We start from the raw sequence: 19,961 nt of genomic DNA on the forward strand, positions 1-19,961 counted from the left end.
TCAATTAATGGAAGACACAGCCTTACACTAATACACATAATAAGGATATAACTGTCAAAAAAGATATATCGTGTCCTGCATGTATGTTTTATGGACTAACTACGGACACGCCCTTTGACCTTTATACAACCACAAACGGAGGGAGGAGGGGTGATATTTTACAACAACCTTTTACAACAACCTTTTACAACAACCTTTTACAACAACGTTTTACAACAACAATAAAATAAAAAAACATTCTCATATCCACAACAATATATATATATATATATATATATATATATATATATATATATATATATATATATATATATATATATATATATTGTTACTGTCGCGGTTAAGATGTTATTTTTGACCGAGCGGTTGGTATGACCGCGACCTAACAGTTCCCCCGATTCTTCCCCAACTCACCCCGATTCACCCCAAACTTTGGCCGTATCGCACCGCAGCTGCCCAATCTGGAAAACTCTAAAACGACCGAATGCAAAGAGGAAAAGGAATAAGACGAGAAGACGGACAGAAGAGTAATGGGATTTATTATTTACACATATAATCAAGAAGGAGCAGTCACGATTATGTACAGGGACACGAGACGCAGGTGACACAGTGAATTCCTTATACAAGCTTAATTACCTACCCAGGACAGAACAAACAAAGACGACTCACACGGGGAATTGCAGAGTGGATTGGCTGGAAGGAGGTGTGTGGCTGGAGGGGGAGGACGGCACGGAGCTGGCTGGAGCTTGATCCCGCACGGGACGTCGGGCTGGACCTCGACGGCCGCTGATGCCACCGATCCTGTCGTGTGCGCGGGATCACGGGTCGGATCACGGGTCGGATCTCGGGTCGGATCACGGTCAGAGCCGACGCGCTGGTGGGGGGTCTGGCGTGACGGGTTCTCTCCTCTCTCTTTTGTTTGTCCAACCACTCTTTCTCCAACGCAACCACTCAACGCAACCACTGAACGCAACCACTGAACGCAACCACTGAACGCAACCACTGACGACCCCTGACGACCAACTCAGCTCTCGTCATGGACCTCTCTACGCGCTCTTGCTCTGACGACCCAGCTCTTTCCTTTGTACTCGTCTCTCCTCTGTAAAAGCTCATCTGCCTTGGACCTCCTCTCGTCTCAACGGCTTGGGCTCCCTTTCGTCTGCCGGTAAAAGCTCCTCTCTTTTGGACACGCCCTGCCTTGGGTTATATAGGCCCCGCCCCTCAACCTTTGCGAACCTCCCCGATCGCTCTTCCTCCGCCCTCTCTAGCCAAACCCCTGTCTCATGGTTGGTCGAGTGGGGCTGGCTCACTCCTCCCCTCTATGACGAGGTGGAGACACGCCTTTCTTCTCCGACCCTGCCTCGTGGTCAATGGCGGTAATTGGAGCGGAGGTAGTTTCTAATCGACGAAAAGGGGGAATGGAGGTTTTGGGAATGGGAATGAAGGGAATCTATCTCTTTCACTTGGTGCAATGGAGTACTTCTATTAATGGGAGACACAGCCTTACCCTAAAACACAGAATAAGATATAACTATTGAACAGGGGTATTCTATGATTGGCTGTGGTGTGGATGCTTTATGGACTAATTATGGGATGCCCTTTGATCTTTACACAGCTCCGGAGGCAGGAGGCGCAGAATAACCAATAATAATAATTCACACAATCAAAAAAATATACAGTCCTCATATCCGCAACAATATATATATATATATATATATATATATATATATATATATATATATATATATATATATATATATATATATATATATATATATAGTTGCGGTTTTTAGAACCCTCCACTTTGTAAATATTTGTAATTGAATGAATGAATGAATGATCGTTTTTAAGGCCATTTTCCCCGCTAGAGCGGGGGTTAGCCTTGCGGGCCCCATGACAATCATGGTTCCCTTGTTTGTAGTAAGGGCATTTTATGAGATATTTCACAAATCTGTTAACTAAATTGTTACCAAAAAATTTCTTCACCAATATGTTTGTAAAGGTGTGTAATAACATGTGTTAAAATGTTGAAGTTCAACTCCCGTGGGAAACCCAGAAAAAAAGCTGTTGAATTCGGGTACCGAAAAATCTAGTAGTCCAGAATCTTCCATGATGTTACCCATTGATCCAAGATAAGACTTCAGCAGGTGAAAACCACCCAACCTTGGAATTACGGGTAGATTTGCCTGCTTTATTATATTCACAGCCTTCAGCCAAATCGGAAGATCAAAGGTCACTATAGCGACCCCAGCGCGCCGTATGCACTCTTTCATTGTGGTGAAGATGGTGTTGAGGTCATTAGGGTCTCCTTCAATAACTGGGAGGAACTCGATCTGTGTGCTCTGCTTTGCATCATTAGCATGGATTCTCTTCATCCAGCCATTCCAGTTGGAGTGTGGGAACTCAGGATCGTTGGCTTTGATCACCCACCCCGCTGCCCAGAGTGTGTCACCTGGAGTGAGGAGTGGCTGATCATGAGCCAGGGAGGAGGAAAGCTCAGCGAGGGGGAGAAACATGATCGCGTTCGTTCCTATCTGTTTCCTGTTCGTAAATGGAATAATCTTTACTTCAGTTCCTCTCAGGATCTTAGCTTTGTCGAGTGCCTTCAACTTCACCCGGGGGAAAGCTGCTGTTGTCTGTGGATCTGGCAAAGGTGGTGCCGGAGAGGTGACTTCGATCCAACCCATTGAGTGAAAGGGAGTGTTTCCGTGAATAGAGACAATGTTTAAATCTATATTGTCTCCAACAAACTGAGTGACTGCATTGTTTGTTTCCCCAACCTCCATAAAGACCACCTGATCATTACTTGACAATTCACTTTCACTGGCTGGCACTTTGGCTGTCATCACTGATTGATCCTCAAGCGCAGCATCAACCGCAACCTCATCATTGATCTGTTCATCGGTTTCCTCCACAATGGTGTCAAGAGTGCCAGAAGTATCTGGAACATCATCTCCACTCCTACTATTAAGGAAGCAGTATTTGTAGTTTTGTGTCTCCGTGTAAGACTCAGTGTATCCCAGCCGGTGGAACTTGTTGAGCATCCATTTTGACCCAAATCTATGATCAAGTTGTATGGCAAGCCCCATTTGGTGTGGCAATACTCCAGACCGAGGTCGACAGGCCTTAATAAAATTCTGCCCCCAAACGGCAACTCTTTCGTCTGTCTTGACAATCGGTCTCAAGAACATCTGAAGGCTTGCAGGAACAAGTGTCAGCTGACTATCGATGTCAGTCATACTGTGTGTGGTGGGGTATGACTTTGGACCTAAATCAATCAAGGCAATATCATTGGATATGAACTTGAGTGCCGTCTTTATGATCTGAGTCTTCTCATCTCCATGGTCAAGATTAGCATGATGCGCTCGCAGAATATTGTCGGTGCCATCTTTGAGACAGAGTACATCTGCCCTTCTTTCCTGTGTTGTGAAATACAAGGTGTCTTCGTATTTCTCTAGAAGTTTTATCTTTAGCCAATGCTTTGAATAAGAAAGGCTCTTCTCTGGTGACTGATCAAACTCCTGCAGCTTTTCATGGACTTGGTCCATGTTCATTACCCCATGCTCTAATTCTGAGTCTAACCATTCGCAGAATTCAATAAAAACTGCCTCTCGCTCCTCATCAATACTCCTCTGTCCTCTCTTCCTTTTTCCTTCCTCATCAGTCTTGGACAAACTGTCACCTCTCGCAAACATAAGTTTGCATCGCAAATGGTACAGTGTTTCTTCTGCTACCAAGTCGTTGATCCCTTCCAGGCGTCCAGTGACTTCAGTGCCCCAGTCATCCCCGCGACTCCGTGCTGTCTTCAGCAAGCTTGCCTTCAGTGTATCTGCAGTCAAATTATCTGGCACTCTGTATTTCTTTCTAGCTTGTGCTGGATTATTTTTGTAGAGCTGGGCTGGTTGGTTGCAAAGAATGCATACATCCTTATACAGGAGGTCAACTGACTGTGATCTTCTAGAACTGCAGCCAGTTGATGAACTGAACTCACAAGTAGTGCGTCTTCTCTTCAACTTTGACGACTCTTTCTCTGCCTTTGATGCTTGAGCTGACTTCTTGGTGGTTGCAACAAAGTTGTTGTACAGATCATTTTTACACTTCTGGTGGTACCTCAGTTTTCCTTCCTTTTGAGCCTCCTTCATACGTTCCACAACAGTAACATTTTCGACAGTTTCTGCTTGTTTCAATAAAGTTGAGTATCCCTTTGGAGTTGCTTGTATGAGCCTTTCAGCTGGTGTATCCGAGCGTGCACAGATGAAGCAATTGAGCACAGGTGGAGTAACGTATTCATCCATATTGCTAGACTCCATGTCCTGCAAAGTAGAAAATGAGATATATTTAGAAATTACTTTTCCACAAAGGAGTGTCTGTGGTGAAATATAAATGTTAACAATCAACTCAGAATCATGAAAAAACCCTTATTTGACCCCTCATAAGTTACTTAAGGGCCGATTTAAAAAATAAAATTCTCGAAAATAATTTTTTCGGTACCCGAATTCAACAGCTTTTTTTCTGGGTTTCCCACGGGAGTTGACCTTCAACATTTTAACACATGTTATTACATACGTTTACAAACATATTGATGAAGAAATTTTTTGGTAACAATTTAGTTAACAGATTTTCATATGTTTCCCTTACTATTGAGGCAATGTTTTTATGGCCGGATGCCCTTCCTGACGCCAACCCTTAGTCACCTCTTACGATGCGCAGGGATACGGTGTACCTATTTCTAAACTAGGGTACACACCGGGATGTGGGGAACAGTATTCCATTGAGCTGCAGATGAAAGCCTTGTATGTGGTGAGGAGCTCAGGTGTGCCAAGGAAGGACTTCGCACGACGGACGATGCCCAGTCAGCGACTGGCTTTGGAGGCCAGATTTGAAATGTGGTTTTCCCAGGAAAGATCATGGCAGATAGTGAGACCCAAAAGCTTGAGTGACAGAACTTCTTTGAGAGGATTATTCAGAAAGTGGATGGGAGGGTTGTCCAGTCGGTCTTTTCGGAGAGACATTGTAAGAGTGTGAGATTTGTCAGGATTGAAAGACATGTTCCACTTGTTTGCCCAGTCTGTGATTTTGTCCAGGTCTGCAGAGAGTGAGGAGGCTGCAGACTGCCGATCTGAGGGATGAGGAATTGAGCGGCAGAGAGTGGAGTCATCAGCAAAGAGATAGAGAGGCTTTTCAAGAGAGTCGGAGAGATCATTGATGAAGACCAGAAAAAGCACAGGGCCCAGAACACTGCCTTGGGGAACTCCAGCCTGAATAGGAAGAGGAGATGAGAGGAACCCATTCAGGGCCACACGTTGACTATGACTAGAGAGGAGGTCCGCCAGCCATGCGTGGAGATTTCCATGGATACCAAAGGAGGAGAGTTTGGTGAGCAGAGCGGGGTGCCAGACCGTATCGAAGGCACGTGATACGTCGAGGGAGACAGCTCTAATTTCCTGTTTGGCATTGAGGACCTCCATCCATTGTTGAGACAGCAGAAGCAGCATGTCCAGAGTAGAGTGACCTGGTCTGAAACCAAATTGATGATCAGAGTTCAAGCCATTGGAGAAGAGGAAAGATTTCATATCCGAAGCAATGATGTATTCCATGACTTTGCTGATAATTGGGAGAAGGCTGATTGGTCTGTAGTTGCTAGGATCCGTTTTTGCACCTTTTTGTGTAAAGCGGTGATGTTGGCTGATTTAAAAGCAGATGGCAGATGACCTTGAGCAAAAGAGATGGTGAAGAGAACAGAGAGAGGGAGTGAAAGAGCGGAAGAACATGATTTTAGGACCCGTGGGCTGATGCCGTCAGGTCCAGTTGCAGAATCAGAGTCGAGGGTTGACAGAAACTTTTCCACCTTGTCAGGAGGAAAGGACACGGAGTCCAGGAGCAGCTGGGTACGACTGGGTACGGTGGGTAAAGAGAGGGATTGGGTTTGGGACACAAGATTTAGAGGCAAACACAGAGTTGAGGCATTCAGCTTTTTCACATGCGGAGTCAGCTGTGTAGCCGTTTGAGTTGAGGGAGGGGATGGAGGGGGAACAAACACCAGAAACAGATTTGACCAGACGCCACCAGGATTTGGAAGAGAGCGACAGATAAGAGAGTTCGGTCTTGAGAACGGAGAGATATTGTTTCCTGGCTTTCCTGAGGGTGGACACACACTTGTTTCGGGCGTTGTGAAAGGAAATGAGATTTCCTTCCGTTGGATTTGCTTTCCAGGAGACGAAGGCAAGTTGTTTCTGGGAAACAGCCTCACCACAAGATTCCGTGTACCATGGACAGGAGGAAGGGTATGACAACTGAAGATGAGATGGGATAAATCTGTGCATGAGAGAGAGCAATTTACTTTGGAAGAATTCCCAGGATGAGTTGATGTCAGAGGTGGTCGAGTTGGGAGACCAGTCCAGATAATTGATGGCTGCTTGAAGACCGTGCCAGTTGGCCTGAGTGAAATGCCAGACTCGTCGACGCTGAGGAGGCTTCCTGAGAATGGTCAGAGAGATGTCCACTTTTACAAGCACATGATCAGATGAGCCGATTGGAGCAGAAGAAGAGCAGCAGACATTTTCAGGGAGGTTAGTCATAACCAAGTCCAGAAGAGAAGATGCTCCGTTGACTGAGATCCGGGTCGGGAAATTGACAGATTGTGTCAGTCCCAGTGAGTCGCAGAAGTCCTTTGCTGAGGAGCCATGGCTGGTGAGAGCGGTACCCACACCCAGCCAACTGGCATGGTGACAATTGAAATCACCACATATGAGGAAGAGAGAGTTGGGATGAGTAGATAGAAGTTGGTCCATATTATCAGACAGCGAGATGTAGATGGAGTCATCACTGTTTGGTGGACGGTACAACACACATATGAACAAGAGGTGGAAGCGAAGGGGAAGCCGTAGCTAGAGGTATTCCTGGGGGTGAGGTGGAGAGAGGGCAGTGCAGGGCGAGTGAGAAAGAGAGTTTTTGATAAAGATAACAACCCCACCTCGAGGACGAGGCTCAGGTCTATCATACCGGAGGAGGGAGTAACCCGGGAGAGATACTAAGGAATCAGAGACATCATGAAGGAGGAAAGTTTCTGTTAAGCAGATCACGTCTGGTTTGTCAGAAGCAACCTGTATGGAGAGATCAGTTAAGTTTGAACGAAGGCCCCGGATGTTTGAGGTCCATACCGTTAATGAAGAGGAAGGGGGAGCATCGGATACAGAACAGGGAGGAGGAGGGGTGGGGTAAGATGTGGAAGAGGAGGAAGAGGTAGGGAGAGCTGTTGAAGGTGTGTCAGAGATTTCAGAATAGCTCAGAGAAAGGGAAGAATGGGGCGGACAAAAGGTTTGATGGTGATTGGGTGAGGCACAATGAGGTGTTATTTGAGGAGGGGGAAGAGTGAGACAGAAGGTTGGGGGAGATGGAGGTGAGAGTTGGAAGGGGGAAGAAGTGGGGAGGACGCTTTGAGGCGGAGGGGTGAGAGGGGGGAAATGAATAAGAAATGAGGGTGGGGAGATTTGAAGGGGAGGGGCGAGGGGGGAGTTTTTGAGGGGAGGGGCTAGGGGGGAGTTTAGGAGGGAAGGGACAAGGGGAGGGATTTGAAAGGGATGGGAGATGGGGGAGATTTGCAGGGGAGGCGTGAGGGGGGAGTCTAGGAGGGGAGGGGCAAGGGGAAGTCTATGAGGGGAGGGGTGTGGGGGGAGTTTAGGAGGGAAGGGGCAAGGGGTGAGATTTGAAAGGGATGGGTGATGGGGAGGATTTTGAGGGGAGAGGCAAGGGGGAAGATTTGAAAGGGATAGGTGATGGGGAAGATTTGGAGAAGGGGTGATGGGGAAGTTTTGGAGGGGAGGGGTGATGGGGAAGATTTGGAGGGGAGGGTTGAGATTGGATTTTGGAAAGTGTACGATTAATGGGAAACGAACATTTATTGCAAAATGAGTTTCTTGTGACCTTCGAGTCAAAGATACGTTTAAGGATGCTGGAGGGGGGGATGGAGTGCAGGAGAGTTTAGGGAATGTAGAAAAGAGGCACTGTAAGAGATGGAATTTTTTTTTGGGATGAATAGATTTGGTGAGCAAGTCGAATGCAACCTTTTAAAGAAGAAGAAGAAAAAGGTGTTATAATATACGACAGAATACAGAACTTGAGGGGAAAGTTTAAACATTTAAAAGTTTAACAGTGAAAACTACCTGGGGAAATGGGGGAGAAACACGTGGTCGAAGAACGAATAAGAACAACGAATAAACGAATAAGAACAACGAATAAGAACAGAGAAGGAAATGTTTTTTTTGTTTGTTTGTTTTTGAGTTGAGATTTTAAACAAGGAAGTCGGCATTGGGGTGAAAAGACTGGGAAAAACAGAGAACGAAAGTTATTGGAGCACAATCGACGGACCGCTGAGAGAAAAACAAAGCCTCAAGGTAGGGTACAAGGCCTCAAAAGACACGACACGAATTAACACGATTTTCTATATGGGTATGAAAGATTTACACTGAGAATTTTCCTTGGGACCCACTGTAGGTACACACACCATAAAATAAATACAGTTTTGACGAAAATACAAATGGGAACAATTACTTAACTTCGATAGCATGGAGCGTGTGGACAGCTGCGAAAAAACGTAACCTCGCCGGCAAGACCGGAAGCGGAAGGTGTTTGGCCTTTAAGAAGTGGCAGAAGTGCTTGATGGCGAGGTATACAGCGAGTATTCCTGATTAAAGGTACTATTCTTGTGCTGTGTTGGCTTTAGCATTTTAGAGAAAGAAGGCCAGTGGACGCCAGTCCAGCATCGATGATCTCGTGAAGACCCGCACCCACCGCAAATTCAGACGTGTCTACCATCAGGCATGTTGGCACTTCTGGCTTTCAATGAATCAGGAGTGAGGCGATGGCCATTGTGTCTTTTATGGTGGAAAGCTGACAAGGTCGGCTCCTCCTATCGGAGCACTTCAGGGTGCTTACCAGTTGTAACTGGTTCAGTGGCTGCATTGTTGTCACTGCGTTTGGAATAAATTGATGGTAAAAGTTGACGAGGCTCACAAAGTCTCGCAGTTTGCGTTGAGATGACGGTATTGGGAAATCCCGAATAGCCTACACCTTCTCCTCGAGCAGACGGATGCCAGAGAGGTTAACACAGGGCCGTGGAAATTCAACTCCGGAAAAGCCGAATATTCACTTTGTGGGATTGATGATGATGCTGAAGTCCTGCAAATAGGTGAAGAGGGGAGGTAGGTGTTTCTGATGTTCTTCTGCGGTTGCACTGGAAATTCAAATATCATCTATATACACATAGCAGAAGTGTAATCCCTGGAGCATCCGGTCAATAAAACGTTGAAAAGTTTGTGGGGAATTGCGAAGGCTGAACGGCGTCCAAAGGAATTTGAACAGGCCGAAAGACTTGGTGACTGCCGTCTTCGGGATGCCCTCTGGATCCATGGGAATCTGATGTTATGTCGTGAATGAGGGTCGACCTTGGAGAAGATTGTAGAGCCATGGAGTGTTGTGGTAAAATCCTGAATGTGTGGAATGGGGTAACGGTCTGAAACAGCCGAGTTGTTCAAGGACCGTTAATCCCCATAAGGGACACCAATCCCCAGGCGTATTTTTGGGTACCATGTGAAGTGGTGAAGTCCAACTGCTGGACTATGGTCTGATAATCCCGTGTTGTAACATATACCCCCCCTCCCCCTCCCCCTCCCCTCCCTCCCCCTCCCCCCTCTCCCTCCCCCTCCCCCCCCTCCCCCCTCCCCTTCCCCTCCCCCTCACCTCCCCCCTCCCCTTCCCTCTCCCTCTCCCCCTCCCCCTACCCCTCCCCCTCCCCCCCTCCCCCTCCCACTCCACTCCCCCTACCCTCCCCCCTCGTCACCTCCCCCCCTCCCCCCTCCCCTCTCCTCCTCCCCCTCCCCTCTCCTCCTCCCCCTCCCTCCTCTTCTCCCCTCTCCTCCTCCCCCTCCCTCCTCTTCTCCCCTCCCCCCCTCTCCTCCTCCCCTCCTCTCCCCTCCCCTCCTAGTCAAACCCCTGGTGGGCGATACATAATTTATTGGGTGCTATTCGGCGAACACACCCTAAAACAGGGGATGCCATGGTCTCGATGTGATGCTTGATCTGGTACTTGATGGGCTGTATTGTCGCCAGGAAGTCATAAAGTACTGTTACGTTTGTGGGGGAGGTTAGAGATTACCTTAGAACAGATAGAAGTGTATAGAGTAGCATGGTCCATGTAAGAGTAGTTAGCCAATTCCAATGTAATAAATAGGGACACATCAGCTTAAGGATTGTTTTGTTTGAACGTGCACCATACGGAGGGTGGTGCGTTGTAATAAATAGTGAGGGTTTAAGGTTAGTCAAACGTGTGTAAAACCTCTTGTCATCCACCGGGAGCACTGGGTGGCAATAGAAGGACAGGGGAGAGTGATGCACACCATAATGGGGCTCTGCCAGGCAGGGAGAGAGGGGGGTGAAAGATGTGCACCTCCAGGGGCAGATAAATGTCCGGGGAGGAAGGGGGAGGAGCTTGCAAGGCGCTGAGAGCACGCAAAAGGATCGTACTCTCTGAGCAGAATTGGCAATGTGCCAGGAGGGAGGAGCTTGAGAGGCACAGAAGGATCGTGTAGATTTGGAGGAGAATTGGAGTGTGCACCCTGATTGAGCCTGAGGAGAGTGGTGTATTAAGCGTGCGCTGAGAGGAGCTTTTCGGAGGAGAACTGATCTTTGCTCGCATGCTTGTTTCCTGCTCGCCTTTTCGTCATCCTGCCTGTGTCCTTCTTGGCCTGTTCCTCATTGTGCCTTGCCTACCTCATCTCCTCATCACCTCCTCATCATTTGCCTGCCCCACCTGTCTGTGGCTGTGGCAGTGCCAATCCCCGCCTCCTTCGACATCCCCACCACCAAAGATAAGTCGCCCGGTTCTTGTTCCCTTTCCCCGTTAGTGATGGAGTCTGTAATGAGGCGCCTTAGATTCCTTTAGATTTCTTTTACCTCACTGTATATAATTAATTATTCATTAATTGCATTCTTTTCCTCCCCCCCCCCCCCCCCCCCAACTCGCTGTTATATTCCTTCGTGGGGTCAATCTTCCTCTGCTTTGTTGTTTTGGGAAATAATCCCATTGGTTTTTACAAGAACTAAGGTGCTCATGTGTTTCCTCAAACCACGTGCTTGTCAGTCCCCGCCATTAATTTGAAACGCCTCCACAGGAGTTAAAACCGTTTCGGTACATCGCGGGATTTTAACCTCCCACTGCAACGTGCTCGACATTAGTTGAGCTGTTGATGCGAGAAAGGGCACCTGGGCGTGGAAGACACGAAGACACGTGAAGTATCACGAAGACACGTGATATTCAGGTAAACATTGTGGATGCTTTACCGAGAACATTAAGCTGTGTATAGGCAGCCAATATATAGCGGTGCTTTTTATTTTTTTTATTTTTTGTATACAAGATCGAGGCTCGTGTAAGAGCTAACATAAATCACAAAAAAAAAACTGACATAAAACATATGATAAAGGGAGCGGGAGACAAGATGGGGAGAGAGATGGAAGCACACAAGTACAAAAGCAGAGAACAAGGACATCGGGAGATCTGTGGGAGGGAGAGGGCTTGGGGAGAGGAGACACGGGAAGGGAGGTATAAAACACATGGACACTGCTAGGACTTCCAGGAAAGAAGTTGGTATTTCAAAAAAGTGTATGGGATGAAATTAGCGGAAAGTGAAATCCCTGCAAGAGCAGAAAAATGGCCTTAAAATGCCTGTTGTTGTTTGTTGTAATGGGCAATTCCTGTGCTGGTGTCCATTGCGGTGCCATAAGGGACAAAGGATAAATCACCAAGGGTAAGGAATCACCAAGGGAATTGCCCATTAAACCACACATAACAATAAAACCAACTGGAAGCCAGGCATCGGGCACTGGGGCTGACAATCCCGCCTGGCAGGCACACATTGCTCGGGCAGGACGAGAGCCACACCCAGAGGGACAGTGATTGGGCGGGAGTTGACCAACAGGAAGGCCGGGGTAAGAAAGCACTCACTGATTGGCCAGGGCAGAGCAAGAAGGCACTCATCGATTGGTGAAAGAAGGGCGAGCAAGAAGTGGCGAGCAAGAAGTGGCGCAGTGGAGAGCTGGGCAGGCAGTGGTGGCCTGTGGGCTGATTGGTGGAGAAGCGCTGATGACGTCACGACCCGACATTAAAATAACTCTCGGAGTGACATTTTCTCTCTTGCCCTCTACTCCTTGTCTTCAATCTTGTCTTCCTCTCTCTTGCTCCATTGTCGCTCTTGTACCTTGTTCTTCTCCCTCGCGCTCTTGTGCTTGGACCGACGGCTCGCGCTCTTGTGTTCAGAGACGCCATCGGAGATGTGCAAAGGATGCGGGAGGAGCTGCAGCCCGGGAACAGCGGTTCTCCATGCGTGGACGAGTCTACGAGCGGTGCAGCGCGAACTGGCGCAATGAGGCCGGGTTCCCACCAACGTGCGCGCTTCGTGCGCGATGCCGGTCCCATTCGCAGAACCTGATGAGACTTCACCAGTGATCAGAGCTAAGCACACCCACACACATAATTTATTTTATCCAATGTTATTTTATCCCTTTGTCTGTGTTTAAGTCTGGTGTGGAGGATCCCGTTTAGGACTTTAGTTTTACCGTCGCGTTTCTTGTCACCGGCATTCCGTTTTAATAAACCTGTTATTTTTGTACATTTTAAATCCGTGTTTGTTCGAGTTTATTTTCTTTGCAGGCTTTGGGACTGCCGATGGACAACAGGTAAGCGCTTCAGTGTTCCCCTCCCCTTTCTTCCTCCAGCGCATATATATAAAGTCCACATTTGATCGTCGCCTCGATCGAGTTAATGCTTGCTTTGGCTATTCGTGATCCCTGTGGTGTTTACTTGGGGAATCACACGACAATATATATATATATCCAACAAGATGGTGCAAATGTGGTGCATTTAAGGCCCCTTTGTCTTTGCATCCACATTATTTGTCATTGCATGCGCACCACATAGGCCTAAGTGTGCATAAATTATATTTAGGCAGGTGTACTTTGGCTGAATAGCGAATAGCACACCTTATACATTTACATAATGAAGATTTATGCAAGAATGGATAAATAGAAGATCCTTGTAATTCCTGTTGAGCATTTACCATTACCAATAAATGGTATGAACAGTGAATACATTGTATGTGTTTAATTTATTTATACTTGGGATAAAGGAGGAATATCAAAGGTTGTTTATCATTCTGTGTTTTTCATCAGTTTTAACCCCTTGAGGGAGACGACCATTGGTGACTAAAATAATTGTGGTATTTTTTTCAGGAGGTTAAAGCACAGGACCTGTTCCTCAATGACCCAAGCTGGTCGGCTTTCAATCTCTTTCATCGTCTCATCTGGTCTCCAGCACCTGCACTACAGGTGCTTCACCTTTTCCAAACCCCAGCACTGCTCATCCTTTCATCCATTATTCATTCACTCCTTGTTGACCCACCCAAATCCAAATCTCCACTTATTCTTCTTTTCAATCCCTTCACTGTTTCTGTCCAATCCAGGTCTTCCCTCCAGTCCCTCAAGGTGGTGGCTCAGCTCCATATTACATCATCCATCTTTTGTCCTTTTGGTATGGTATTGTATCCAAACTATATGGATATATCCAACTATCTATAGCAATTTGTATGCTGCTAACCCCGTCCTTCCCAAAGGATTTTGAAAGTTTGGGAAGGGGCTGCTCTATCATAGGTGCACGTGTATCCCTCCTTGGCCATAATCCCTGACCATAATTGGACATTTCTGGCCATAATCCCAGAGAAAACCAAATAATGTTTCATGTCGGTGTAAGTGTTCAAGCAGGGTGGCAGTTTACCTTAGAGGTAACACACTCACCTTTGAGCCGTCTAGTTTTTTTTGATTCCCAACACGACTATAAACTGCCATCCTGGTGCTTCATTGAGTGCATTCCCCCCTCGTTGGCTAATTTAAGCTGGGCGTCCCACCTGATAGCCCTCAACCGGTGGATGTTAATGGTATCTTTCAAAAAGATCCCACAGTACCTTTGGAAAACCCTCTCCAAATGCAAAATTCCTTCTTTGACTTTCAGGGAAACTCCATCAAACAGCATCCCAAAGCCACGCCGCAGCAATGATGCAACCAGCAGAGCACATACTAATATACACTAATATACCAGATGATGATCAACGTATGTAATTGATATTCTTGAAATCATTCACAAAAGGTCATCCATTCTGTCTTGTATGAAGAAGAAGAAGACTTTGTTAAAATAAGCATATTTAACAATTCATAATGAGAAAAATGAATTATTACAACGGCAATAATGATTACATTGCAGTTGTTTTAGTTCTAACCCTTTTGCCTCTGAAACCTTTACACACAGGTGCTTCGATCACAGAGCAAACGACTGTCCAAAGACACGCCTCCATCTCGATTTTCAGTATTGACGGGCGTTTGTCTGCAGCTCGCGTTCGACATGTCCACAATGTACGCTCGTTGTTCGGCTGAACCATTCGTGCCGTTCGTTTAAACTGCCGGACAGGTGTAGGAGACGTTTTGATTGGCTTGTGCTCGGAGCCAGGCCTTGGATCGGTAGGTACCAACGTGCCCGCCGAGTGGGGGATAAAGAGTCACGAGCAATCACCTGTTCTATGATAAACCAATAGAAGGCTGTCCTTTGGCTTCTATATGTTCCCCCGGTGGCTTGTCTCACCTTGTGACGTTCCAAGTCCTTATAAGGCCGCGTCTGGGCGCTTCTTGAGCCCTGTTCGCACGTGGTGCAGGTAGCAGGTATCGCCTTGAGAAGCGAGGTTCGTTGCAGGTCCGTTAAGACGACACGTTGGTGCTTCGGTCTGGGGCTCGTTTGGATATCCCATTGGAGTGAGATGTCTTTGGAGTACCGTCCCAGTCCCAGGTAAAGCACCGGGTGTTCTCGTTTACATGGAGTTCCGTCTGTGATGTAACGTTTCCCAGTAAGAAGCTTTGGCCGTGTTTGTTTGATCAACTTGCGCTCCAGTATCCACCGGGGCCGCTTTGTATTTATGCACCATTTTGTTTTTATTGGTGGCCCAATGCCCAAGTGCCCTTTTCTGCACCATTTTGTTTTTATTGGTGGTTCTTGGTTGAGGTTGTTGAAGGAAGGCCGATGTTGGACCTTGAATGAATGAATACCCATATTCCTTGATAATGATGAAATTTCCGGCATTTCCCCCACTTTCCGCATTGTGATTTTTATTTAAGAATAAATAAATAAATAACCAAATTGGCACGTGTTGCTATGAGGCTTTTACAACACCTGTCCTATTGGACATCCAGAGATCACGTGATGTGACAAAAAATTTTTTTCATACTTGTCTAAGCCCCTGGAGCAGTTGACGGGTATTATAAACAAACCAATAGGAGTACTATATGTTAACCGTCGTGGGAAATGTGCGGATGAGGTTTTGAGCATTTGCCCTTCATCAGAGCGGTTAGGGTGCTGGCTTGGGATTCTAGGATCCTGAGTTCAAATGCCATCCTTCCGTTGACTCAGCCTGTCATCCTTCCGAGGTCGGTGAAATGAGTACCAGCTTATTGGGATGAATGAGCCATTCGAGCGTCCTGCATCGGAGTGACGCCCGATCAGGATTGTGCCCAAGAGTGAAGAAACTGCTTCGGAAGCCATATGCATCTGAAGATGCAGGAGTGGACATCACATCGTCATTATCTGCATACACAGATTGAATATTGAAGGCTTGTGCCCTCTATACACCTGGTGTCACACGCGACAGGTCTGAACACAGTGTGTGTCCCATGCATCAGGGTTTATCCTCACAAGTCCAGACATGATCTCTGATCTCCTACATCTTCACACCAATGTGAATGTGCTGCACATGCTGCACACACAACATTGTGCATCGATGCCATTTACTATGTACGCAAGTATGGTGGAAAATTTGCCCCCTCTGCCCCACCCTTTCCTCCCTCATATATGTGAATGAAGTTCAGAAGTTTGTAGACTGGTGTGATTGTCATTATTTAATTACTAATGTCGACAAGACAAAGGAACTGATTTTTATCTCACCTGGAACGAAGTTCAGGGGAGCTTGTGCGATGTCGCGTCGTCCGTCCGTCAGTCCGTCCATAAACACTTGAAACTTCTTCTCCGAAACCGCTGAAGGGATTGTGACCAAACTTGGCACAAATTATATTTATTGTGTTGTGACTAAAGTTTGTTCACTGCATTTAAAAAAATGGAGGTCTAAGGGGGGTTTATAGGGGTCAAAGTGGATCCAGGTTTGACCCCCCCCCCCCCCCCCCCCAAGTTAGGAATTTGCTTTTTCCTCTGAAACTGCAAACAACATTTCGATGAAACTTCACCACAACCTTCATCACCCATGATGTACCGAAGTTTGTTCACGGCACTAAGAAAATCGAACTCTAAGGGGATGTATGGGGGGGGGGGGTCACAGTGGTACAGGTTTGACCCCCCAAAGTAGCTATTTTCTTTCTTCTCAGAAACTACACACGCAATTTCGATGAAACTTCACCACAACCTTCATCACCCATGATGTACCAATGTTTGATCAAGGCATTAGAAAAATTGGGGTCTGAGGGGGTATATATGGGAGGAGGAGGGTGGAGGAGGGGGGCTTGCCACCCAAAATAGGTTTTTTTTTTGTTTAAACAAAGTCTTTTGATTTTGTTAGTATGATTCTACATTCTGCCCTGTCTTCTAGCAACCATTTAAATTCGTTTAAAATACCTTTAGTCAGTGCAGTATATTCTGCCAGGTGAGCGCCAGGTGTATCGCCCCTATGTTTGATTTTGCTGTTTAACAGGTGGCCATGGCCCTTTGATCATTTCTGATCATAGTATGGAACACGTTTTTGAGCACAAGTATTTGGATATGTGCTGTGTTGACAAGAGAATGTGGGATTTCATCTCATCCACTTCATGCTCACCTCGGCGACCGAAGGTGGATGGAGGTTATGTTTTCAACCCTGTCTGTCTGTTTGTCTGTCTGCTGTGAGCAGGGTATACTGTATTAAAAATTATGGACAGGTTCAGACGAAATTTAGTGAACAGGTTTGTGTGTAACATGGATGAATTTATTAGATTTTGGTGAAAATCTGGATTCGGATCCCGATACTATGGTTTTTAAAGTGATTCTTCACCATTGAGAAATAGGGCCAAAACCCATATATCGCAGGATATCTCAAAGTTGTGGACGGATTATGAAAAGACTTGTTGGATGATTTGGGGAGTTGATAAGAACAAGCCGATTCAATTTTGTTGAAGTTTCGGATCCAGATCTGGCCCATCAGTGGGATAGAAAACATAAACCGTTCAGCCTGGCGGAGGTATGCTCTCTACCGAGTGCCATTCTGTTTTTTTTGTTTGTTTTGATCATTCAGTCATTCGCCTTTGTGCTTCACTTACCTTGTGCTCTCGTGTTAGAGATCATTTGCACCTAATTCCAGCCATATGTTTAATGTGAATGTGAAAAAGACATGATACACCTTTTGTGAATTGAATTGCCAGTAGATAAAAAATTTTCCGTTTCATGTGGACAATAAAATAGAATGAATAAATGAATGGTTTCCTTCAAGCTGTCCCATGCTCTTGTAGTGTGAGGATTGATGTGTACTGTATAGTGCAGGTATGAAGTTTGAAGGAGGTGGAGGTGGGGGGTTTGGGGGGGGGGGGAGTTGGCAGCCAGGTGGTGTGAACTTGTTTTGCTGACTTTGTTTTGATGGGTTTTGTTTTGTTCTTTCAGTTTTTCATCAACTTCCATCTGAAGTTTATTTCACAGGTGAGGTCATCGACTGCACTTGCCATCATAAAGGTAACACGTTTTGTATACACAAGTTGGAAGGTGTTGTTAAATTTGCATAAGTGTATGTGGATCTTTAAAACGAGCTGTTGTGCTTTCAGTGGTGTCCCAGCACATACACCTGCTCTTGTGGTTGCGTTCCAGAGTTTAGAATTCCTTGTTTCACTTGGAATTTGTTTGCCTGCTTTGCAGCTGTCACAGCCTTCGGGCAAATGAGGCGACTGCATGTCGGAGCGGGTTATCGCAGCCACGGTCAAGGCTCCTGATGGTATTGAGGGGGGTGGGGGGACATGTTGTGGGTCTCTCATCCTTTTGTTTGCAAATACTGAATCTGCCCTGTGGTTGATGAAATGTGCTTTGCGTGCAAGATGTTCGGTTGATATGTTGCATTGAACCAAAATAACGGGATTTTCCACGGGGACGGTGCTCGACTCTTCATCAGTATTTTTCAATGATGAACTCATCATACGTTTTGAAAACCATCGATGGATTGATAACAAGTTATGTATGGACTTGGGCTCGAGGTGAAGTGGTGGCTTTTGTCAAACAGCAGCGGCTCACCTTGTGTACCTGGCAGGATGGCCTAGACGTACGCACGCTAACCTCTAAGCACTCTAGCCTGGGTTTTAATCTCGGCACAGCTGTAAACTGTTACGTGTTACCTCCCTCTCCCCCCACCCCCCCCCCCCCCAAACCCCTGTGACGGTGCCCCTCAGAGTATGGAGCAGGAACACAGCTGAAAGATTTGTTATTCTGAGTGTTCTAATAAACCATGGTAAAACCACACCAATGCAATTGTGTTGAACAAAATAAGTACTTGTATTAAGAACTCTCGCATACACAATAATAACACTCTTAACGAAAGTACAATGAAAATATCACTTGTATCAAATAAACAATACATATGATGGTACCATCATTCCACAATGCTCTCAAAGCAATAAACTCACGATACGCCAAATGTGAGCAGAATGTAAATCCCCAGTCAGTGCACGAATCCCCCCCCACGCTGGGTGAAGGTCAAAGTCGTGCAGAACGGCAAGAACAATAGGCAGGTATCGGCGCGATGTAACAATCCCCCAAAACGTGAATGCAATCCACCCCTCACGTCCACCAATGACTAAGCCGATATGGAAACCAATGGCGATCAACACAAAGAGGTCGATATGGGAATCCCAACGACAAAACATGAAGCACCAGGCGGATGGCCTCTTCGAGGAAAAATAGCATATCCGCCTGTAATGGAGGCACTTGCTTTCCCGCCAACAATAGTTTACGTTCGGGACCAAAACCTGAGGCGCATGTTTAATTGCAATCGCAATATAGGATGATGTCACGGGCAATCCATTTCACCGGAAGCCTCAATTCATTCGTGACCAATATCGAGAAGTCCACTCACAACCTCGATGCGACTCACGGCAGTCTCTTTCCTCCACCGAACTTTTCCTTCTCGCCTCTTCCGGTTTCTTTGCCGCGTTTTTCTTTTTCCTCCACAAACATTTCTTTTTACGTATTACGAAAGTCATCTCCATTTCACACAGAAATCTTAACAACAATATTACCTGAAACTAAAAATCCTACAAGTATATAATAACAACAAAGGCAGAAGTGACAAATCCGTAACACTGTCACCATGGTGTTTCACAGGCTGGGTGATGCATTAATGTGTGCCGTCCCTCGGATGGACGTTAAACCGAGTCCCCTCCGCGAGCCTTAGTTTGTGGACGTTAAAGATCCCACGATGTCCTTTAAAAGTGTAGGCAAGTTATCGCCGGCACCATGGACAAATTTCAAAATTCAGCCCTGAACTTACAGAGGATGTTCCATTTTTTTTTTTTTTTTTTTTTTTTTGTATACTGAATCGAGGCTCGTGAAAGAGCTGACATTTACTTCACAAACAAATCAACCAGACAAACAAAATATATAAAAAAGGGGAGCGGAAGACAAGAGAATGGGAAGCACACAAACACTTGAGAGCACACAACATTTGAGAGCAGGGAGATGTGTGGGAGGGAGAGGGCTCGGGGGGAGGAGGCGTGGGAAGGGGTGGGGGGTGGGAGAAGTATAAGACACAAGGACACCAAGGACTTCCAGGTCAGAAGTTGGTATTTCAAAAAGTGGAATTGGGGTGGAATTATCGGGGATAGAAAAGATCAAGGTTTTGGATGGGGGAAGATAA

At 46.3% G+C, this 19,961-nt stretch overlaps 1 long non-coding RNA gene across 6 annotated transcripts in view; it reads left to right on the plus strand.

Annotated features, from left to right (window-relative positions):
- The window catches only part of LOC144893342 (uncharacterized), an 80,398-nt gene that overhangs the window by 47,689 nt on the left and 12,748 nt on the right, over positions 1-19,961 (plus strand). For 3 of the 6 annotated variants that reach the window (XR_013624412.1, XR_013624410.1, XR_013624411.1), the window contains exons 4-9: positions 12,311-12,729; positions 13,282-13,377; positions 13,512-14,881; positions 16,788-16,924; positions 17,726-17,761; positions 17,975-18,050. This is a non-coding gene — a long non-coding RNA (uncharacterized LOC144893342). Of the gene's footprint in view, positions 1-12,310; positions 12,730-13,281; positions 13,378-13,511; positions 14,882-16,787; positions 16,925-17,725; positions 17,762-17,974; positions 18,569-19,961 lie in introns of those variants that run through there. The other 3 variants (XR_013624407.1, XR_013624408.1, XR_013624409.1) reach the window with 3 other exon arrangements.

Source organism: Myxine glutinosa, chromosome 8 (assembly GCF_964187855.1).
Source record: "Myxine glutinosa chromosome 8, kmMyxGlut1.1, whole genome shotgun sequence".
In the NCBI taxonomy this organism is placed as follows: domain Eukaryota; kingdom Metazoa; phylum Chordata; class Myxini; order Myxiniformes; family Myxinidae; genus Myxine; species Myxine glutinosa.